Below are 10,268 nucleotides of genomic sequence, written 5' to 3'. Positions count from 1 at the left end.
TCTTCCTGTGGAATTTAATTATTCAAAAGTGATAAGTGGCAGTTTTTAAGGGAAAAAATTGTTTAGGTGGACAATTGTTTTTTGTATTGTGATTACCAAATAATCAGATCACTTAAATTTAAAATTTAAAGAGAAAATAACTTACTGACCTCCAAGTCCTTTCTCATTTCCTCCATAAAACATTTTAGAACTAGTTTAGAACCTCTTGGAAAGCCATGCCTATATTCTAATGAAAGGTGTCACCATTGTGTAAAGCCAGCTTGAGAAGCTGTGTATTTATTTTGCAGTACATGAATCCAGTAGCAGGCATGTGATATAAAATATTAAAATCCCTTCTTATTTGTAAATTCCATGCAATCCTTCAAAATGATTAAAAGCCCAAGAAGTCTGAGTCAATAATATGGAAGGTTTGTTTTTATGTAACGTGCCCACATTGCAAGGGAGGTGTGGGGTGTGGATCTAGCTCTGTCTGCCAATCAGCTAAAGAGGCCAGCACTTAACCTGACCTCTCTAGGGTCCAAACTGGCATATTTTACTCAGAGAGATGACCTAATTGTAGAACTAGCAGTTTTGGTGAAGTATTTCAGGAAAGTTTTTGATTAGACCTTGTATAAGAAAGGAAAGGTTACTAGGCAAAGACTTTCTTTGGTGACTAATCAAATGTTAAATAATATTACCAATTCCAGGCCTAGTCACTGTCCTCAAAAATGCTGTGGAACTGGTTAGGCCAGTCTTCCCAAGAGGCTGGAGATGATCAACTGTCCCCAGGCACCAAAGCCCTCAGAACCTTGTCTACAAGAACAAGGCTGACTGCAGGCTATGTAGAAGCTCCCACCCCCCAAACTGCTCTGGCTTATGAATCTAAGAGAGTTATGGTTCTAATACCTCTATTAAGAGTCTGAGCAACTGCAAATCAACCCTCATGTGAATCACAGCAGAGCCTGGGGCTTGACTGTTGTAGCTTCTCACTTCCAAGAAGACAGTGAATGCCTGGAGCTATTTGCCAACCGGTGCAGACAGTTTGATTTTGGACAGCAAGGGGAAAGACAATGGGAAAAAAAAAAGAACAAGATTTTAACAAACAAATGAATCCTCTATCTGGCTCGGGGTTAAGACACCAGGAGAACAAGCGCAAATCTTGGGAATTTGGATCCCACACCATTTTCAATATATTGTCCTATGTCCTCTCTCCCTTTCTGTGTTTCCACTGGCTCCACGGGTCTCTTGCATTTTTCTTTCTACTTTGAGGTCGCAGTTCTGAAGTTGATTATTCTACAAAGGTCTAAGGTTGCTATTGTTGTGACTTTGATAGAGGTTTGAAACAAAACCATCAGTCCTCTAGCCGGCATGGAGCTCAGGGCTCATGGTGTTCCTCCCCAAGGAACTGCGACACCTAGGTGGCACGCCAGAATCATTCTTTCCCAATCCGGTTGCTCTTCCATTTACAAACCACCCAGCACAGAAGTGTTTTTCCCATTCTCAAACGTGCTTGGCTCTATTAACATGAAATGTTGGTCTTCAGTACAAAGAACCTGAAGGCTGAAAAAGGAGATACATAAAGCGCTCGGTTATGGGGCGCCTGCATGTGGGTTTCCCCACGAGCACTCTTGAAAGTCCTGTGTCTTTCATGGTCTAGTTTTTTCATTCCTGGGGTCAGTGAGTCCAGTCAAGTGGTTAATATAATGACAGTAATAACAGTTGTACATTGTTTTCCGGTGCTTGGTGCTTTATAGAGATAGCTCATTTGGTCCTTTTAATATCTCTAGGAGTAGGTGTCTATACACCCACTTTCCCAGGCAAGCAAAGGAAAGCCAAATCAAGTAATTTCCTGAAGACCACCTCACTATATGTGGTACAACAAGACTGGAATAGAGGATCTTGGCCACTGTAAGCATGGGTTTCCAGGTTACGAAGGCAGGCAAAAGACATTGATCCTGGAGGATATACAGAAAGTGTCATGAAAAGGAAAAGTCTTCTCCCAGTAGGATCCCATCATCCGTTTGAAATGAGAGCTCAGATTTCTTTGTGAATTGGTATTTGTGTCCCCACTGAATAGATGGACAGATGCCTATGATTTCTTATTTTTATATGTTTGGAGCTCATCTATTCAAGTCAAGAACTCTGTGTGTTTACAGACCAGGCCATGGACAATGGATTTTTAATTATTTTATCATTTGGAGTACATTGTTCTGCCTATAAATAATACCTAATGAAGCCAACTGATAATATATATCTGGACCAACTTGACTTATTAAAAAGACAACATGCAAGATTAGCTAACCAGTCATTAAGCTCAATCCTCATTCTAACTTCAGTTAGTGAAAATGTGTCACTGGATTTTGTCCCAAAATAGACAGTGGAAGAGGTCTCTTCTTGACCAGATCATTTTTTTGCTTCCTGATTATATTTGATGTAGATTAATGGTAAATATGATTTGGGGGATTCAGGAAATATGAACTAAAGATGAAAAGAGATGGCTCAAATGTGCACAGGATGGCATAGGGGAGGGGGATCCACAACCCTGGTGAATCACACCTGAATAATCTAGGACTGACTGCAACGTAACAATGCGCTCAACGATTATGTCACTTCATCCTCTATTTGGAGCAACTTCATTATCTATTTGGGGCATATTACTTCTCTGCTGTATTCTCATTGATATCTATTTACTGGTGATTTCTTCTAGTTTTGACTCTATCTCATTGCTTTAATCTGTCTCTAAATAAATTACAAGGCAATAAATATAATATTATATATATAATTACAAGGCAATAAATATAATATATATATAGTAAATATATATACATATATACATTGTAAGTATATATATACAAGAATTGTAAAAATATATATATATATATATACTTTTTACAATTCTTGTCTTTATGTCCGCTATCTAGTCAGAAGTTATATGTATACAACAAGTAGAAATCTTAGTCATCTGGAATTCCATGATTCCAGAAAAATGTGGACATCTGAAGCTGGAATCAGTTATGAACACACATGTCCATATCCATGTCTACATTTTCTTCCCATGGCAACATTTAGCTACTGTTTTGACACATACTTAAATAATAATATGATATTATCTGTCAAAGTATAGATGACATTTTGTTACTATTGAGCATCCAAAAGTTCTACAGAGCAATTTTGGGATTTTTGCTCAGCTCAAACATGCAGAACACATTTCTTCAAACTACATTTACAACAAGAGAAACCAGCTAATGTGCTTTAAAGAAATTCACCATGTTTCTGTTGATCTTTCTTTAGTCCTTGAGTACCACAGGAAAATGATATATCAGGGAATCCTTGTTCTCATCACCCAGGAAGCAAGGGTCCTTTCCAGGGATGGGAAGAAGGAGAGGGAGGGCAGGACCACGCTTCACAGGTTACTGTGTACCTTGTTGGCTGACTGGTCCTTTCAGGGTAGATTTCCTGGGATAAGAACAAAGCTTATTGGTTGTCCTTGCTCTGTACAAGAGCACACCAGGTCCCTAGTACTGTCTTGTTTGCTTTCCCACACTGGCTCTGCCTCATGTTTCAGCTGAAATTCTTTCCATGCAGGAGGAGAAATGAGAGAAAAAATGGAGGAAGTGTCTCTAGTTTTGAGCCCTCTGTCCAATCTACAGGCATCTGTTTTAAGTAGAGGGCTGGAGAAGTGAATAGTGAATGCTGTTCAGCAGAGTTAACATGAGAAGCACGTTTGGAATCGTGGAAGTTCTTCTCTGTAACCTCCGCAGAGGGACTTGGAAACGTGAGGGTTTACAGGGTCCCGGCTGTAAGGTTATCTGAGACAGGCCTACTGTGGTCCTCAAGGGCCTTCTCTGCTTCCACTCTTAACCAGCGATGTGGATGTGTGAGACTTGTATTTAGGTGATTGAGAGTCTTATGCTGAAGCAGCACTGGAGGAAGGTTATGCCTCCTAACAGAATTGACTATTGTCCTTCATTTTAAAAGGAAATCATGACCTTTCTTATGCTTCCATTTAAAAGTGGTATTGTGTTTTTTTTCATATTGTAGAGTGCCTGTTTTATTTTAGCAAGTTTAGACAAGAGTAAACATGTAAGTAGAAATAACCTATATTCTCATAGGCCACAGAAATTTGTTAATAATATTTTGCTGATAATATTTTAGCACTTTTTCATTTAGTCTTTTTGAGCAAATATATGTATATTGAATAACATGAAAAGATTCCATAGTATAATGTTAATAAAATTCAGGATGAAACAATTTCCTTTTATAATACACATATATAATACACACATACATATTATAGATGTATAACATGTATGTATGCACACATACAGGTATGTATTTTGCAGATTGAGGTTATGTTTACCTTAATATTAGAATTTATTTAAATACTTAGAAATTTTAAGAAGCATTGTTGTCTGCATTTTTATTCCCTTAATATAAATTCCTAAATGTGAAAATAGAATGTTAAAGGGGAAAGCTGTTTTTAAGGGTTTAAAGGAATATTTTCAGATATCTTTTTCTTTCTCTTTAAAAATTACTGCATTGCAGAAACTCTCTCTCAAAATTCCAAGTGAAAATCATCTATAATTCCATCTAGAAATCGAGTCACTATTTTGTCTGTCACCTTGTCTACGAATTTACTCTATTCCTGGATCTTTCCAATAATAGATAGGATTTGTTTTCTGCATTTTCTTTGGTTACTGTGCCTTGCATGTGTTCTATTATACCACAGTCTCTTTTTGGTCTGCCCTCCTTCTTTCGTTTCTCTTTGCTTCATCCATCCTACTTCTGAGAAACCAGCACCTACAGCTTGATGTGCATCCACTAGTCTTATCTCACATAACCCTATACAAATGTGCACACTGATATTCAGAGGAATAGTCTCCATTTGTCTTCACGTGTGGCATCAGGTTGCATATACAGAGTGTGTGTGAGTGTGTGCACGGGTGCACGTGTGCATATTGCTCTGTACCTTGGTTTTCTCTTTGCGATGCATTTTGGAAGTCCTGAGAACTGTACTCGTATCTTGTTCTTTTCAATAGTTGCATGAGGTAGGAATTTGCTAAAATTTATTCAAGCAATCGTCCTTCATTAGTTATTCTGTCGTGAAAAGTTCTCAACACATAAAAAGTGCTGTCACTACAAATATTCTTAGACACATATTCTTAACTATTGGTGGTTTTATTTTTATGGTGTAATTCCCAGAAGTGGGACTGCTGGTTCAAAGGTTATGTGTATTTTTAAATTTTAATGGTTTTTTCCACATTATTTTCTAAAAATATAACAAATCATAGTCCCACTAGGAATGTTTGAGAGTATTGTTTTCCTCACTTTTCCACTAGCATTCCTATTTCTTCACTTTCTAATTTTTGCTAGTCTAATGAGTAAATTGATAACCCTCCCCACCTTTTTTATTTTTTATTTTTGTAGTACTGGGGATTGAACCTGAGGCCTTGCACATGCTGGGAAAGCCCTCTACCACTGAGCCTCATTCCCAGTCCTAATTTCCACTTTTTGGATGTCTAATGATGTTGAGCATCTTTCCTCATTATTGTTAGTTTTGACCTATATAGTTGCATTTATTTATTTATAAATGTTCTTATATTTATATTATAGATTTAAAAATTGCCAGATAAACTTGAATCTCTTTATTATGAGCAACATGGTATTTTGAAATATATATATATATATATATATATATATATATATATACACACACACACACACACACACACACAGACACACATTCACACACACAGTGGAATGGTGAAATACAGCTAATTAATATATGCATTATCTCACAAAGTTATTCCTGTAGTGAGAACACTTAAAATATACTCTCCTACCACTTTTTTGAGAATTCATTATGTAGTTACTAGCTATAGTAATGTTGTTGTCTAATAGAGCTCTTGAACTTGTTCCACCTATCTAATGAAATTTGGTAACTTTTAACCAACATCTACCCAACTATCCTAAGCCCTGATTACCACCATTCTACTCTATTTCTATGAGAAGAACTAAAACATTCCACATGAGAGAGATCACACAGGATTTGTCTTTCTGTGCCTGGCTTATTTCACTTAGCATAATGTCCTCCAGGTTCATCCATGTATGATAAGGGTTTCTTCTTTTTTAGGGTGAATAGTCTTCTATTATGCAGGATCTCTATCCATTCATTCATCCATCAGTGGACACTTAGGTTGATCTTAGCTATTGCAAATAATGCTGCAGTAGATGTTGGGGTATGAATAAACCCTTCGACATATTGATTTTAGTTTTTTTTTCTATGTAGACATAGTAGTGGTATTGCTGCATCATATGGCAATTCTTTTTTAATTTTCAAGGGAACTCATATACTGTTTTTCATAATAGCTATACTAATTTACATTCCTACAAATAGTGTACTACTTTGTTACTATTTTCCCCCCTTTGGATAATAGTCATTTTAACAGTTGTGATCAAATGCCTTCTTGTGGTTTCAATTTTCATTTTTCTAGTGATTAGTGATGTTCAACAAATTTTCCTATAGATTTTTTTTGTCTCATCAGTTGCTATATCTTTCCCCCAACAAAAATTTCTCCTTTGATTTTATTTTTGTAGTTTGTCACAAAATTTACAAAGTAATTTTATGAAATTCAGTGTGCTTCTCTTCCTCTACAGATTCTGGATCTCCTTACTTTAAAATATCTTCTCACCTCCTCTTTTCCTTACAATTTCTTCTAAAAATTCTATTTATCTTTTTCCATTTTTAACATTAGCAATTTTTACACCTGAAATTGTTTGTGTGTCTAAAAGTGTGAGGCTCAATTGTATTTTTTAAAATTTGAATAGTCTATCATTTAAGCATCACATATGAAATAAAATTTTTTCAATAAATCAAATTTTACTAGTGTCTCTTTAAAAATTCTTTTCTCTAGTCCACTAGTATATTTTTATATTGCTTCAATCACAATAGATATATAATACATTTTAACATCTGTAAACTTTTATGCCCTCACTCATGATTATCCATAACTTTTGTTGTCATTTTCAATGATTATTCTTCTATATGAATTGAATTTTTTTATGCAACTTTATTTAAAAAGACCATAAATAGAAGCAAAGTAGTTTTGTTTGTTGCTGCAGTTAACAGCAACAATTTTCAGTAGTTGACTGCTTTGTGATATTATCTTCTTATCCAAGAACATAGTATAGCTTTTCATTGTTTAGCTCTTACATTGAGTTCCTTCGTGGGATTCTCTTTATATTGTTCTTGTATCTTCCTAGTTGTGCTTCCTGTTAGAGTAAAAATAATCCTGTAAGAGAAAAAACTAGAAGGAAATACATCAAACTATTAACATTAGCTGATCCTGTTGGTGGGCGTTACAAAACTTTTGCTTCTTCTTCCACTTTTCTGTATTGATGATGCATTCTTTTTATAGTGTAAGAAATTAGTAACACCTATTTTTCAGATGTATGAGAACTGTAATTTCACCTGGCATTTTTTTGTCATCTCATTGGGGTGGATCTCAAGGAGGACAGGTCCTGGGGAGTGGGGAGAAGCTCTTTGGTGTTGTGTGTACAAGTTGAGACATTTTCCTTATTAGTCCTCATCTTAACTGTAGCTGACAGCTGGCATCTAATAGCACTCAGTGAACATCTGATGAATAAGTGAATGAATGTCATAAAGTATTGTAAGAAAATGTTGTAATACTGTGAATTTGGAAAAGAAACCCAGTGTATTGTTTTCATAATATGAAATGGGAAAATAAAATTCAATAAAAGTGTCTCACTGGGTTGGTGAGAATCTACAAAAGATACATCTCTTCTATGAATCAGTAATAAGAAATTGTCCCAAGGAAGCCAGTTCTCTTCAGAGAGTTCTGTCTGGAAGATGGAGCTTGAGATTTATCTATGGAGAGGGATGAAAAACACTGGATTAAGTTACAATCGGTTGTCATTGTATCATCCTAAAACTTCAGCACTTAGCACAGAGACTAACTCCGATTAAACTCGCAAACAGTGTTGGCAAATTAAGTAGACAGTGTTGAATTATGTCTGATGACCAAAGAATTGAGCTTTTCATTTTGAAAACATGCATAAGATCTGCCTTTCTACCTATTACTGAAATATTATATTAATGGGAAAAATCATACAAGGACTGGGAGAAAAACATCACATCTGTCTTTTGCCAATGGGCTGGATGCAGAGGTGATGGAGTAGATTTACTAGGCATATGACTGGAAATAGGTTATGGTGCCCCAGCAAGTCCTTGTTGCTTGCTGACAATTAGTAGTGTCTGTTTAAATCATGCAGTTTTATTGGGCCTTAAAACTATCTTTTGGTTAGTTTCAGTTTCAGCAAGAGAAAAAGGAGCGCAGGGGAACATGGAAGGCTGTCACCATCCAGAGATCTAAGCTTTATTCTGACTTTTTTTTTTTTTAAGATAAGTGCCCTCACCACTTCTTCCTCCTCTTCATCTCCTCTAGTCATTTTCTTCCCTCCTTCTCTCTTGTCTTAGCTCTTCTTTTCTTCCTCTGAATCTTCAGGGTTTGGAAAAAGAGCCCGAATCAGTAATGGGGGGGAAAGAAGAAGAATGTCCTTGCCACCCCCAGGCTTGCTGGTTCCTCATCCCTTCCTGGAGCTCTGCCTTCACCTCCAGTGCTGGATTCAATTCAGCTGGCAGTCTGCATTCATTCATACCCAGTACGTTGAGCTCCTAGTGTATCGAGGTCGTGTTCTGGATGCTCTGCACAAACCCAATCTTGTCCCTCTGGAGCTTACATCTTATGGTGGAGGCAGATAGGTGATACTGAGATAATGTATAAGGCAAAGATCTTAAAAGATGGTCACTGCTGCAGGAAAGAACAGAAAAGTAGACCAAGGTGAGGTGGATTGCCTATCCCAGGGGGAGGGTGCAGCTAGATGGTCATGATCAACCTCCCTGAGAAGGGAACAGGTGAGCAAAGACATGAAGGAGGTGAGGGAGTGAGACATGGATGTCTGGGGAAGAAGTTTCCAGACAGAATTAAGAGCCAGTCCTAAGCCTCAGGGCAGGATCCTTGCTGTGTGATTGGAGTGTCACGGAGGTCAGTGTGTCTGGAGCCCAGACAAGGAGAAAGCTTGGAAGGTCAAGGAGTCGCTGTGGCAGGTGAACTTTTTTCTTTAGGGGAGTTCAAACGGTAATTCTCAGGATAGATTTAAATGATAAGTATCTCAAATTCATTCTGATATTATTGTACAATCACTTTCATGTGAATACTTGATTGGCAAGCAGACTGTGATCAGAACTCTAGGACAATTTGATTTGCAATTTTCTCTTTTTTTAAATTCCCAATAGAGAAGGGAGTTATTTATTTTTTAAACATTATTTTTTAAAATTTTTTATTTGTTCTTTTTAGACAGACATGACAGTAGAGTGTATTTTGACACAGTACACCAACATGGACTATAACTTCCCATTCTGGTGGTTGTACACGATGTGGAGTTACACGGGTGGTGTATTCATATATGAGCATAGGAAAGTTATGTCCAATTCATTCCACTGTCTTTTCTATGCCCATCCTGCATCCTAAGTCAAGTACTTCTGTTCCTTCTAACATTAACAAGAAATGCATAAATATACTTAGTAGTAAAAAGAAATAAATGAATATACTCAGTGGTATCTTGAATATACTCCTATCTTGGTTGCTCTTAGAGAAACTTACTAGAAATTTCTGCAGCTATCCCTCCTCCCTTCCCTTCATTCCCCTTTGTCTAATCCAATGAACTTCTTTCCTCTCCACCTCTTTATGTGTGTTAGCATCCACATGTCAGAGAGAACATTTGGCCTTTGGGTTTTGGGGATTGGATTATTTTACTTAACATGATAGTCTCCAGATTCATTCATTTATTGGCAAATGTCATAATTTCATTTTTTCCTTATGGCTGAGTAGTACTCTGTTGTGTATGTATATATACCACATTTTTTTTTTTTATCCATTCATCTACTGAAGGACACCTAGGTTGGTTCCATGACTTAGCCATTGTGAATTGAGCTGCTATAAACATGATGTGGGTGTGTCACTGAAGTATGCTGATTTTAAGTCCTTTGGGTATAAACCAAGGAGTGAGATAACTGGGTCAAATGGTGGTTCCATTCCACGTTTTCTGAGGAATCTTCATACTGCTTTTCAGAGTGGTGGCACTAATTTGCAGTCCCATCAGCAATTTATGAGTGTGCCTTTCCCCCTACCTCTTCACTGACATTTATTGTTACTTGTATTCTTGCCATTCCGACTGGAGATGGAATGTCAGTGTAGTTTTTATTTGCA

Source organism: Urocitellus parryii, chromosome 8, assembly GCF_045843805.1.
Source record: "Urocitellus parryii isolate mUroPar1 chromosome 8, mUroPar1.hap1, whole genome shotgun sequence".
Lineage (NCBI taxonomy): Eukaryota > Metazoa > Chordata > Mammalia > Rodentia > Sciuridae > Urocitellus > Urocitellus parryii.
This window is presented reverse-complemented; position numbering follows the sequence as displayed.